The sequence below is a fragment of the Hypanus sabinus genome, chromosome 7 (assembly GCF_030144855.1).
Source record: "Hypanus sabinus isolate sHypSab1 chromosome 7, sHypSab1.hap1, whole genome shotgun sequence".
Taxonomy (NCBI): domain Eukaryota; kingdom Metazoa; phylum Chordata; class Chondrichthyes; order Myliobatiformes; family Dasyatidae; genus Hypanus; species Hypanus sabinus.
In genome coordinates this window covers 124675925-124689902 of record NC_082712.1, presented here as the reverse complement: position 1 = coordinate 124689902, position 13978 = coordinate 124675925, and positions in this window count along the sequence as shown.

Sequence of the window (13978 nt, the reverse complement as noted above, 5' to 3'; positions counted from 1 at the left end):
ACAGTGAGGGAGCAGGGATACGCAGTACCACAGTGAGGGAGCAGGAATACCCAGTAACACAGTGAGTGATCAGGGATGCCCAGTACCACAGTGAGGGACCAGGGATAACCAGTACCACAGTGAGGGACCAGGGATAACCAGTACCAAAGTAAAGGATCAGGGATACCCAGTACCATAGTGAGGGAGCAGGGATACCCAGTTCCATAGTGAGGGAAAAGGAAACCCAGTACCACAGTGAGAGATCAGGGATACCCAATACGACAGTTAGGGATCAGGGATACCCAGTACCACAGTGAGGGACCAGGGATAACCAGTTCCACAGTGAGGGATCAGTGAGACCCAGTACCATAGTGAGGGAGCAGGGATTCCCAGTACCATAGTGAGGGAGCAGGGATACCCAGTTCCATAGTGAGGGAAAAGGAAACCCAGTACCACAGTGAGAGATCAGGGATACCCAGTACGACAGTTAGGGATCAGGGATACCCAGTACCACAGTGAGGGAACAGGGATACCCACTACCACAGTGAGCGATCAGGGATTTCCAATACCACAGAGAGGGAGCAGGGATACCCAGTACCACAGTGAGGAAGCAGCGTTACCCAATACCACAGTGAGGGATCATGGAGGCTCAGTAACACAGAGAGGATCAAGGATACTCAGTAGCACGGTGAGGGACCAGGGATGGCCATTAAACAGTGAGGGATCAGGGATACCCAGTACCACAGTGAGGGATCAGGGATACCATGTACCACAGTGAGGGAGCAGTGATACCCAGTACGACAGTTAGGGATCAGAGATACCCAGTACCACAGTGAGGGAACAGGGATACCCAGTACCACAGTGAGCGATCAGGGATTCCCAATACCACAGTGAGGGATCATGGAGGCTCAGTAACACAGAGAGGATCAAGGATACTCAGTAGCACAGTGAGGGAGCAGGGATAACAAGTACCACAGTGAGGGACCAGTGATAACCAGTACCAAAGTAAAAGATCAGGGATACCCAGTAACAGACTGAGGAATCAGGGATACCCAGTACCATAGTGAGGGAGCAGGGATACCCAGTTCCACAATGAGGGATCAGGGAGACCCATTACCACAGTGAGGGAGCAGGGATACCCAGTACCACAGTGAGGGAGCAGGAATACCCAGTAACACAGTGAGTGATCAGTGATACCCAGTACCACAGTGAGGGACCAGGGATACCCAGTACCACAGTGAGGGAGCAGGAATACCCAGTAACACAGTGAGTGATCAGGGATGCCCAGTACCACAGTGAGGGAGCAGGGATAACCAGTACCACAGTGAGGGACAAGGGATAACCAGTACCAAAGTAAAGGATCAGGGATACCCAGTACCATAGTGAGGGAGCAGGGATACCCAGTTCCACAGTGAGGGATCAGGGATACCCAGTTCCATAGTGAGGGAAAAGGAAACCCAGTACCACAGTGAGAGATCAGGGATACCCAGTACGACAGTTAGGGATCAGGGATACCCAGTACCACAGTGAGGGAACAGGGATACCCACTACCACAGTGAGCGATCAGGGATTCCCAATACCACAGAGAGGGAGCAGGGATACCCAGTACCACAGTGAGGAAGCAGCGTTACCCAATACCACAGTGAGGGATCATGGAGGCTCAGTAACACAGAGAGGATCAAGGATACTCAGTAGCACGGTGAGGGAGCAGGGATAGCCATTAAACAGTGAGGGATCAGGGATACCCAGTACCACAGTGAGGGATCAGGGATACCATGTACCACAGTGAGGGAGCAGTGATACCCAGTACGACAGTTAGGGATCAGAGATACCCAGTACCACAGTGAGGGAACAGGGATACCCAGTACCACAGTGAGCGATCAGGGATTCCCAATACCACAGTGAGGGATCATGGAGGCTCAGTAACACAGAGAGGATCAAGGATACTCAGTAGCACAGTTAGGGAGCAGGGATAACCAGTGCCACAGTGAGGGACCAGTGATAACCAGTACCAAAGTAAAAGATCAGGAATACCCAGTAACAGACTGAGGGATCAGGGATACCCAGTACCATAGTGAGGGAGCAGGGATACCCAGTTCCACAATGAGGGATCAGGGAGACCCATTACCACAGTGAGGGAGCAGGGATACCCAGTACCACAGTGATGGAGCAGGAATACCCAGTAACACAGTGAGTGATCAGGGATGCCCAGTACCACAGTGAGGGACCAGGGATAACCAGTACCACAGTGAGGGACCAGGGATAACCAGTACCAAAGTAAAGGATCAGGGATACCCAGTACCATAGTGAGGGAGCAGGGATACCCAGTTCCACAGTGAGGGATCAGGGAGACCCAGTACCATAGTGAGGGAGCAGGGATACCCAGTTCCATAGTGAGGGAAAAGGAAACCCAGTACCACAGTGAGAGATCAGGGATACCCAGTACGACAGTTAGGGATCAGAGATACCCAGTACCACAGTGAGGGAACAGGGATACCCAGTACCACAGTGAGCGATCAGGGATTCCCAATACCACAGTGAGGGATCATGGAGGCTCAGTAACACAGAGAGGATCAAGGATACTCAGTAGCACAGTGAGGGAGCAGGGATAACCAGTGCCACAGTGAGGGACCAGTGATAACCAGTACCAAAGTAAAAGATCAGGGATACCCAGTAACAGACTGAGGGATCAGGGATACCCAGTACCATAGTGAGGGAGCAGGGATACCCAGTTCCACAATGAGGGATCAGGGAGACCCATTACCACAGTGAGGGAGCAGGGATACCCAGTACCACAGTGATGGAGCAGGAATACCCAGTAACACAGTGAGTGATCAGGGATGCCCAGTACCACAGTGAGGGACCAGGGATAACCAGTACCACAGTGAGGGACCAGGGATAACCAGTACCAAAGTAAAGGATCAGGGATACCCAGTACCATAGTGAGGGAGCAGGGATACCCAGTTCCACAGTGAGGGATCAGGGAGACCCAGTACCATAGTGAGGGAGCAGGGATACCCAGTTCCACAGTGAGGGATCAGGGAGACCCAGTACCACAGTGAGAGATCAGGGATACCCAGTACGACAGTTAGGGATCAGGGATACCCAGTACCACAGTGAGGGAACAGGGATACCCACTACCACAGTGAGCGATCAGGGATTCCCAATACCACAGAGAGGGAGCAGGGATACCCAGTACCACAGTGAGGAAGCAGCGTTACCCAATACCACAGTGAGGGATCATGGAGGCTCAGTAACACAGAGAGGATCAAGGATACTCAGTAGCACGGTGAGGGAGCAGGGATAGCCATTAAAGAGTGAGGGATCAGGGATAGCCAGTATCACAGTGCGGGAACAGGGATACACAGTTCCACAGTGAGGGATCAGGGAGCCCCAGTACCATAGTGAGGAAGCAGGGATTCCCAGTACCATAGTGAGGGAGCAGGGATACCCAGTATCATAGTGAGGGAAAAGGATACCCAGTACCACAGTGAGGGATCAGGGATACCATGTAACACAGTGAGGGGGCAGGGATACCCAGTACGACAGTTAGGGATCAGAGATACCCAGTACCACAGTGAGCGATCAGGGATTCCCAATACCACAGTGAGGGATCATGGAGGCTCAGTAACACAGAGAGGATCAAGGATACTCAGTAGCACAGTGAGGGAGCAGGGATAACCAGTACCAAAGTAAAAGATCAGGGTTACCCAGTAACAGACTGAGGGATCAGGGATACCCAGTACCATAGTGAGGGAGCAGGGATACCCAGTTCCACAATGAGGGATCGGGGAGACCCATTACCACAGTGAGGGAGCAGGGATACCCAGTACCACAGTGAGGGAGCAGGAATACCCAGTAACACAGTGAGTGATCAGGGATGCCCAGTACCACAGTGAGGGACCAGGGATAACCAGTACCACAGTGAGGGACCAGGGATAACCAGTACCAAAGTAAAGGATCAGGGATACCCAGTACCATAGTGAGGGAGCAGGGATACCCAGTTCCACAGTGAGGGATCAGTGAGACCCAGTACCATAGTGAGGGAGCAGGGATTCCCAGTACCATAGTGAGGGAGCAGGGATACCCAGTTCCATAGTGAGGGAAAAGGAAACCCAGTACCACAGTGAGAGATCAGGGATACCCAGTACGACAGTTAGGGATCAGGGATACCCAGTACCACAGTGAGGGAACTGGGATACCCACTACCACAGTGAGCGATCAGGGATTCCCAATACCACAGAGAGGGAGCAGGGATACCCAGTACCACAGTGAGGAAGCAGCATTACCCAATACCACAGTGAGGGATCATGGAGGCTCAGTAACACAGAGAGGATCAAGGATACTCAGTAGCACAGTGAGGGAGCAGGGATAACCAGTACCAAAGTAAAAGATCAGGGATACCCAGTAACAGACTGAGGGATCAGGGATACCCAATACCATAGTGAGGGAGCAGGGATACCCAGTTCCACAATGAGGGATCAGGGAGACCCATTACCACAGTGAGGGAGCAGGGATACGCAGTACCACAGTGAGGGAGCAGGAATACCCAGTAACACAGTGAGTGATCAGGGATGCCCAGTACCACAGTGAGGGACCAGGGATAACCAGTACCACAGTGAGGGACCAGGGATAACCAGTACCAAAGTAAAGGATCAGGGATACCCAGTACCATAGTGAGGGAGCAGGGATACCCAGTTCCATAGTGAGGGAAAAGGAAACCCAGTACCACAGTGAGAGATCAGGGATACCCAGTACGACAGTTAGGGATCAGGGATACCCAGTACCACAGTGAGGGACCAGGGATAACCAGTTCCACAGTGAGGGATCAGTGAGACCCAGTACCATAGTGAGGGAGCAGGGATTCCCAGTACCATAGTGAGGGAGCAGGGATACCCAGTTCCATAGTGAGGGAAAAGGAAACCCAGTACCACAGTGAGAGATCAGGGATACCCAGTACGACAGTTAGGGATCAGGGATACCCAGTACCACAGTGAGGGAACAGGGATACCCACTACCACAGTGAGCGATCAGGGATTTCCAATACCACAGAGAGGGAGCAGGGATACCCAGTACCACAGTGAGGAAGCAGCGTTACCCAATACCACAGTGAGGGATCATGGAGGCTCAGTAACACAGAGAGGATCAAGGATACTCAGTAGCACGGTGAGGGACCAGGGATGGCCATTAAACAGTGAGGGATCAGGGATACCCAGTACCACAGTGAGGGATCAGGGATACCATGTACCACAGTGAGGGAGCAGTGATACCCAGTACGACAGTTAGGGATCAGAGATACCCAGTACCACAGTGAGGGAACAGGGATACCCAGTACCACAGTGAGCGATCAGGGATTCCCAATACCACAGTGAGGGATCATGGAGGCTCAGTAACACAGAGAGGATCAAGGATACTCAGTAGCACAGTGAGGGAGCAGGGATAACAAGTACCACAGTGAGGGACCAGTGATAACCAGTACCAAAGTAAAAGATCAGGGATACCCAGTAACAGACTGAGGAATCAGGGATACCCAGTACCATAGTGAGGGAGCAGGGATACCCAGTTCCACAATGAGGGATCAGGGAGACCCATTACCACAGTGAGGGAGCAGGGATACCCAGTACCACAGTGAGGGAGCAGGAATACCCAGTAACACAGTGAGTGATCAGGGATGCCCAGTACCACAGTGAGGGACCAGGGATAACCAGTACCATAGTGAGGGACCAGGGATAACCAGTACCAAAGTAAAGGATCAGGGATACCCAGTACCATAGTGAGGGAGCAGGGATACCCAGTTCCACAGTGAGGGATCAGGGAGACCCAGTACCACAGAGAGGGAGCAGGGATACCCAGTTCCACAGTGAGGGATCAGGAGACCCAGTACCAAAGTGAGGGAGCAGGGATTCCCAGTACCATAGTGAGGGAGCAGGGATACCCAGTTCCATAGTGAGGGAAAAGGAAACCCAGTACCACAGTGAGAGATCAGGGATACCCAGTACGACAGTTAGGGATCAGGGATACCCAGTACCACAGTGAGGGAACAGGGATACCCACTACCACAGTGAGCGATCAGGGATTCCCAATACCACAGAGAGGGAGCAGGGATACCCAGTAGCACAGTGAGGAAGCAGCGTTACCCAATACCACAGTGAGTGATCATGGAGGCTCAGTAACACAGAGAGGATCAAGGATACTCAGTAGCACGGTGAGGGAGCAGGGATAGCCATTAAACAGTGAGGGATCAGGGATACCCAGTACCACAGTGAGGGATCAGGGATACCATGTACCACAGTGAGGGAGCAGGGATACCCAGTACGACAGTTAGGGATCAGAGATACCCAGTACCACAGTGTGGGAACAGGGATACCCAGTACCACAGTGAGCGATCAGGGATTCCCAATACCACAGTGAGGGATCATGGAGGCTCAGTAACACAGAGAGGATCAAGGATACTCAGTAGCACAGTGAGGGAGCAGGGATAACCAGTACCACAGTGAGGGACCAGTGATAACCAGTACCAAAGTAAAACATCAGGGATACCCAGTAACAGACTGAGGGATCAGGGATACCCAGTACCATAGTGAGGGAGCAGGGATACCCAGTTCCACAATGAGGGATCAGGGAGACCCATTACCACAGTGAGGGAGCAGGGATACCCAGTACCAAAGTGAGGGAGCAGGAATACCCAGTAACACAGTGAGTGATCAGTGATACCCAGTACCACAGTGAGGGACCAGGGATACCCAGTACCACAGTGAGGGAGCAGGAATACCCAGTAACACAGTGAGTGATCAGGGATGCCCAGTACCACAGTGAGGGACCAGGGATAACCAGTACCACAGTGAGGGACCAGGGATAACCAGTACCAAAGTAAAGGATCAGGGATACCCAGTTCCACAATGAGGGATCAGGGGGACCCATTACCACAGTGAGGGAGCAGGGATACCCAGTACCACAGTGAGGGAGCAGGAATACCCAGTAACACAGTGAGTGATCAGGGATGCCCAGTACCACAGTGAGGGATCAGGGAGACCCAGTACCATAGTGAGGGAGCAGGGATTCCCAGTACCATAGTGAGGGAGCAGGGATACCCAGTTCCATAGTGAGGGAAAAGGAAACCCAGTACCACAGTGAGAGATCAGGGATACCCAGTACGACAGTTAGGGATCAGGGATACCCAGTACCACAGTGAGGGAACAGGGATACCCACTACCACAGTGAGCGATCAGGGATTCCCAATACCACAGAGAGGGAGCAGGGATACCCAGTACCACAGTGAGGAAGCAGCATTACCCAATACCACAGTGAGGGATCATGGAGGCTCAGTAACACAGAGAGGATCAAGGATACTCAGTAGCACGGTGAGGGAGCAGGGATAGCCATTAAACAGTGAGGGATCAGGGATAGCCAGTATCACAGTAAGGAAGCAGGGATTCCCAGTACCATAGTGAGGGAGCAGGGATACCCAGTACCATAGTGAGGGAAAAGGATACCCAGTACCACAGTGAGGGATCAGGGATACCATGTACCACAGTGAGGGAGCAGGGATACCCAGTACGACAGTTAGGGATCAGAGATACCCAGTACCACAGTGAGGGAACAGGGATACCCAGTACCACAGTGAGCGATCAGGGATTCCCAATACCACAGTGAGGGATCATGGAGGCTCAGTAACACAGAGAGGATCAAGGATACTCAGTAGCACAGTGAGGGAGCAGGGATAACCAGTACCACAGTGAGGGACCAGTGATAACCAGTACCAAAGTAAAAGATCAGGGATACCCAGTAACAGACTGAGGGATCAGGGATACCCAGTACCATAGTGAGGGAGCAGGGATACCCAGTTGCACAATGAGGGATCAGGGAGACCCATTACCACAGTGAGGGAGCAGGGATACCCAGTACCACAGTGAGGGAGCAGGAATACCCAGTAACACAGTGAGTGATCAGGGATGCCCAGTACCACAGTGAGGGACCAGGGATAACCAGTACCACAGTGAGGGACCAGGGATAACCAGTACCAAAGTAAAGGATCAGGGATACCCAGTGCCATAGTGAGGGAGTAGGGATACCCAGTTCCACAGTGAGGGATCAGGGATACCATGTACCACAGTGAGGGAGCAGGGATACCCAGTACGACAGTTAGGGATCAGAGATACCCAGTACCACAGTGAGGGAACAGGGATACCCAGTACCACAGTGAGCGATCAGGGATTCCCAATACCACAGTGAGGGATCATGGAGGCTCAGTAACACAGAGAGGATCAAGGATACTCAGTAGCACAGTGAGGGAGCAGGGATAACCAGTACCACAGTGAGGGACCAGTGATAACCAGTACCAAAGTAAAAGATCAGGGATACCCAGTAACAGACTGAGGGATCAGGGATACCCAGTACCATAGTGAGGGAGCAGGGATACCCAGTTCCACAATGAGGGATCAGGGAGACCCATTAGCACAGTGAGGGAGCAGGGATACCCAGTACCACAGTGAGGGAGCAGGAATACCCAGTAACACAGTGAGTGATCAGTGATACCCAGTACCACAGTGAGGGACCAGGGATACCCAGTACCACAGTGAGGGAGCAGGAATACCCAGTAACACAGTGAGTGATCAGGGATGCCCAGTACCACAGTGAGGGAGCAGGGATAACCAGTACCACAGTGAGGGACAAGGGATAACCAGTACCAAAGTAAAGGATCAGGGATACCCAGTACCATAGTGAGGGAGCAGGGATACCCAGTTCCACAGTGAGGGATCAGGGATACCCAGTTCCATAGTGAGGGAAAAGGAAACCCAGTACCACAGTGAGAGATCAGGGATACCCAGTACGACAGTTAGGGATCAGGGATACCCAGTACCACAGTGAGGGACCAGGGATAACCAGTACCAAAGTAAAGGATCAGGGATACCCAGTACCATAGTGAGGGAGCAGGGATACCCAGTTCCACAGTGAGGGATCAGGGAGACCCAGTACCATAGTGAGGGAGCAGGGATACCCAGTTCCACAGTGAGGGATCAGGGATACCCAGTACCACAGTGAGGGAGCAGGGATTCCCAGTACCATAGTGAGGGAGCAGGGATACCCAGTTCCATAGTGAGGGAAAAGGAAACCCAGTACCACATTGAGAGATCAGGGATACCCAGTACGACATTTAGGGATCAGGGATACCCAGTACCACAGTGAGGGAACAGGGATACCCACTACCACAGTGAGCGATCAGGGATTCCCAATACCACAGAGAGGGAGCAGGGATACCCAGTACCACAGTGAGGAAGCAGCGTTACCCAATACCACAGTGAGGGATCATGGAGGCTCAGTAACACAGAGAGGATCAAGGATACTCAGTAGCACGGTGAGGGAGCAGGGATAGCCATTAAAGAGTGAGGGATCAGGGATAGCCAGTATCACAGTGCGGGAACAGGGATACACAGTTCCACAGTGAGGGATCAGGGAGCCCCAGTACCATAGTGAGGAAGCAGGGATTCCCAGTACCATAGTGAGGGAGCAGGGATACCCAGTATCATAGTGAGGGAAAAGGATACCCAGTACCACAGTGAGGGATCAGGGATACCATGTAACACAGTGAGGGGGCAGGGATACCCAGTACGACAGTTAGGGATCAGAGATACCCAGTACCACAGTGAGCGATCAGGGATTCCCAATACCACAGTGAGGGATCATGGAGGCTCAGTAACACAGAGAGGATCAAGGATACTCAGTAGCACAGTGAGGGAGCAGGGATAACCAGTACCAAAGTAAAAGATCAGGGTTACCCAGTAACAGACTGAGGGATCAGGGATACCCAGTACCATAGTGAGGGAGCAGGGATACCCAGTTCCACAATGAGGGATCGGGGAGACCCATTACCACAGTGAGGGAGCAGGGATACCCAGTACCACAGTGAGGGAGCAGGAATACCCAGTAACACAGTGAGTGATCAGGGATGCCCAGTACCACAGTGAGGGACCAGGGATAACCAGTACCACAGTGAGGGACCAGGGATAACCAGTACCAAAGTAAAGGATCAGGGATACCCAGTACCATAGTGAGGGAGCAGGGATACCCAGTTCCACAGTGAGGGATCAGTGAGACCCAGTACCATAGTGAGGGAGCAGGGATTCCCAGTACCATAGTGAGGGAGCAGGGATACCCAGTTCCATAGTGAGGGAAAAGGAAACCCAGTACCACAGTGAGAGATCAGGGATACCCAGTACGACAGTTAGGGATCAGGGATACCCAGTACCACAGTGAGGGAACAGGGATACCCACTACCACAGTGAGCGATCAGGGATTCCCAATACCACAGAGAGGGAGCAGGGATACCCAGTACCACAGTGAGGAAGCAGCGTTACCCAATACCACAGTGAGGGATCATGGAGGCTCAGTAACACAGAGAGGATCAAGGATACTCAGTAGCACGGTGAGGGACCAGGGATGGCCATTAAACAGTGAGGGATCAGGGATACCCAGTTCCACAGTGAGGGATCAGGGATACCCAGTTCCATAGTGAGGGAAAAGGAAACCCAGTACCACAGTGAGAGATCAGGGATACCCAGTACGACAGTTAGGGATCAGGGATACCCAGTACCACAGTGAGGGAACAGGGATACCCACTACCACAGTGAGCGATCAGGGATTCCAAATACCACAGAGAGGGAGCAGGGATACCCAGTACCACAGTGAGGAAGCAGCGTTACCCAATACCACAGTGAGGGATCATGGAGGCTCAGTAACACAGAGAGGATCAAGGATACTCAGTAGCACGGTGAGGGAGCAGGGATAGCCATTAAACAGTGAGGGATCAGGGATACCCAGTACCACAGTGAGGGATCAGGGATACCATGTACCACAGTGAGGGAGCAGTGATACCCAGTACGACAGTTAGGGATCAGAGATACCCAGTACCACAGTGAGGGAACAGGGATACCCAGTACCACAGTGAGCGATCAGGGATTCCCAATACCACAGTGAGGGATCATGGAGGCTCAGTAACACAGAGAGGATCAAGGATACTCAGTAGCACAGTGAGGGAGCAGGGATAACAAGTACCACAGTGAGGGACCAGTGATAACCAGTACCAAAGTAAAAGATCAGGGATACCCAGTAACAGACTGAGGAATCAGGGATACCCAGTACCATAGTGAGGGAGCAGGGATACCCAGTTCCACAATGAGGGATCAGGGAGACCCATTACCACAGTGAGGGAGCAGGGATACCCAGTACCACAGTGAGGGAGCAGGAATACCCAGTAACACAGTGAGTGATCAGGGATGCCCAGTACCACAGTGAGGGACCAGGGATAACCAGTACCATAGTGAGGGACCAGGGATAACCAGTACCAAAGTAAAGGATCAGGGATACCCAGTACCATAGTGAGGGAGCAGGGATACCCAGTTCCACAGTGAGGGATCAGGGAGACCCAGTACCACAGAGAGGGAGCAGGGATACCCAGTTCCACAGTGAGGGATCAGGAGACCCAGTACCAAAGTGAGGGAGCAGGGATTCCCAGTACCATAGTGAGGGAGCAGGGATACCCAGTTCCATAGTGAGGGAAAAGGAAACCCAGTACCACAGTGAGAGATCAGGGATACCCAGTACGACAGTTAGGGATCAGGGATTCCCAATACCACAGAGAGGGAGCAGGGATACCCAGTAGCACAGTGAGGAAGCAGCGTTACCCAATACCACAGTGAGTGATCATGGAGGCTCAGTAACACAGAGAGGATCAAGGATACTCAGTAGCACGGTGAGGGAGCAGGGATAGCCATTAAACAGTGAGGGATCAGGGATACCCAGTACCACAGTGAGGGATCAGGGATACCATGTACCACAGTGAGGGAGCAGGGATACCCAGTACGACAGTTAGGGATCAGAGATACCCAGTACCACAGTGTGGGAACAGGGATACCCAGTACCACAGTGAGTGATCAGGGATTCCCAATACCACAGTGAGGGATCATGGAGGCTCAGTAACACAGAGAGGATCAAGGATACTCAGTAGCACAGTGAGGGAGCAGGGATAACCAGTACCACAGTGAGGGACCAGTGATAACCAGTACCAAAGTAAAACATCAGGGATACCCAGTAACAGACTGAGGGATCAGGGATACCCAGTACCATAGTGAGGGAGCAGGGATACCCAGTTCCACAATGAGGGATCAGGGAGACCCATTACCACAGTGAGGGAGCAGGGATACCCAGTACCAAAGTGAGGGAGCAGGAATACCCAGTAACACAGTGAGTGATCAGTGATACCCAGTACCACAGTGAGGGACCAGGGATACCCAGTACCACAGTGAGGGAGCAGGAATACCCAGTAACACAGTGAGTGATCAGGGATGCCCAGTACGACAGTGAGGGACCAGGGATAACCAGTACCACAGTGAGGGACCAGGGATAACCAGTACCAAAGTAAAGGATCAGGGATACCCAGTTCCACAATGAGGGATCAGCGGGACCCATTACCACAGTGAGGGAGCAGGGATACCCAGTACCACAGTGAGGGAGCAGGAATACCCAGTAACACAGTGAGTGATCAGGGATGCCCAGTACCACAGTGAGGGATCAGGGAGACCCAGTACCATAGTGAGGGAGCAGGGATTCCCAGTACCATAGTGAGGGAGCAGGGATACCCAGTTCCATAGTGAGGGAAAAGGAAACCCAGTACCAGAGTGAGAGATCAGGGATACCCAGTACGACAGTTAGGGATCAGGGATACCCAGTACCACAGTGAGGGAACAGGGATACCCACTACCACAGTGAGCGATCAGGGATTCCCAATACCACAGAGAGGGAGCAGGGATACCCAGTACCACAGTGAGGAAGCAGCATTACCCAATACCACAGTGAGGGATCATGGAGGCTCAGTAACACAGAGAGGATCAAGGATACTCAGTAGCACGGTGAGGGAGCAGGGATAGCCATTAAACAGTGAGGGATCAGGGATAGCCAATATCACAGTGAGGAAGCAGGGATTCCCAGTACCATAGTGAGGGAGCAGGGATACCCAGTACCATAGTGAGGGAAAAGGATACCCAGTACCACAGTGAGGGATCAGGGATACCATGTACCACAGTGAGGGAGCAGGGATACCCAGTACGACAGTTAGGGATCAGAGATACCCAGTACCACAGTGAGGGAACAGGGATACCCAGTACCACAGTGAGCGATCAGGGATTCCCAATACCACAGTGAGGGATCATGGAGGCTCAGTAACACAGAGAGGATCAAGGATACTCAGTAGCACAGTGAGGGAGCAGGGATAACCAGTACCACAGTGAGGGACCAGTGATAACCAGTACCAAAGTAAAAGATCAGGGATACCCAGTAACAGACTGAGGGATCAGGGATACCCAGTACCGTAGTGAGGGAGCAGGGATACCCAGTTGCACAATGAGGGATCAGGGAGACCCATTACCACAGTGAGGGAGCAGGGATACCCAGTACCACAGTGAGGGAGCAGGAATACCCAGTAACACAGTGAGTGATCAGGGATGCCCAGTACCACAGTGAGGGACCAGGGATAACCAGTACCACAGTGAGGGACCAGGGATAACCAGTACCAAAGTAAAGGATCAGGGATACCCAGTGCCATAGTGAGGGAGCAGGGATACCCAGTTCCACAGTGAGGGATCAGGGATACCATGTACCACAGTGAGGGAGCAGGGATACCCAGTACGACAGTTAGGGATCAGAGATACCCAGTACCACAGTGAGGGAACAGGGATACCCAGTACCACAGTGAGCGATCAGGGATTCCCAATACCACAGTGAGGGATCATGGAGGCTCAGTAACACAGAGAGGATCAAGGATACTCAGTAGCACGGTGAGGGAGCAGGGATAGCCATTAAACAGTGAGGGATCAGGGATACCCAGTACCACAGTGAGGGATCAGGGATACCATGTACCACAGTGAGGGAGCAGGGATACCCAGTACGACAGTTAGGGATCAGAGATACCCAGTACCACAGTGTGGGAACAGGGATACCCAGTACC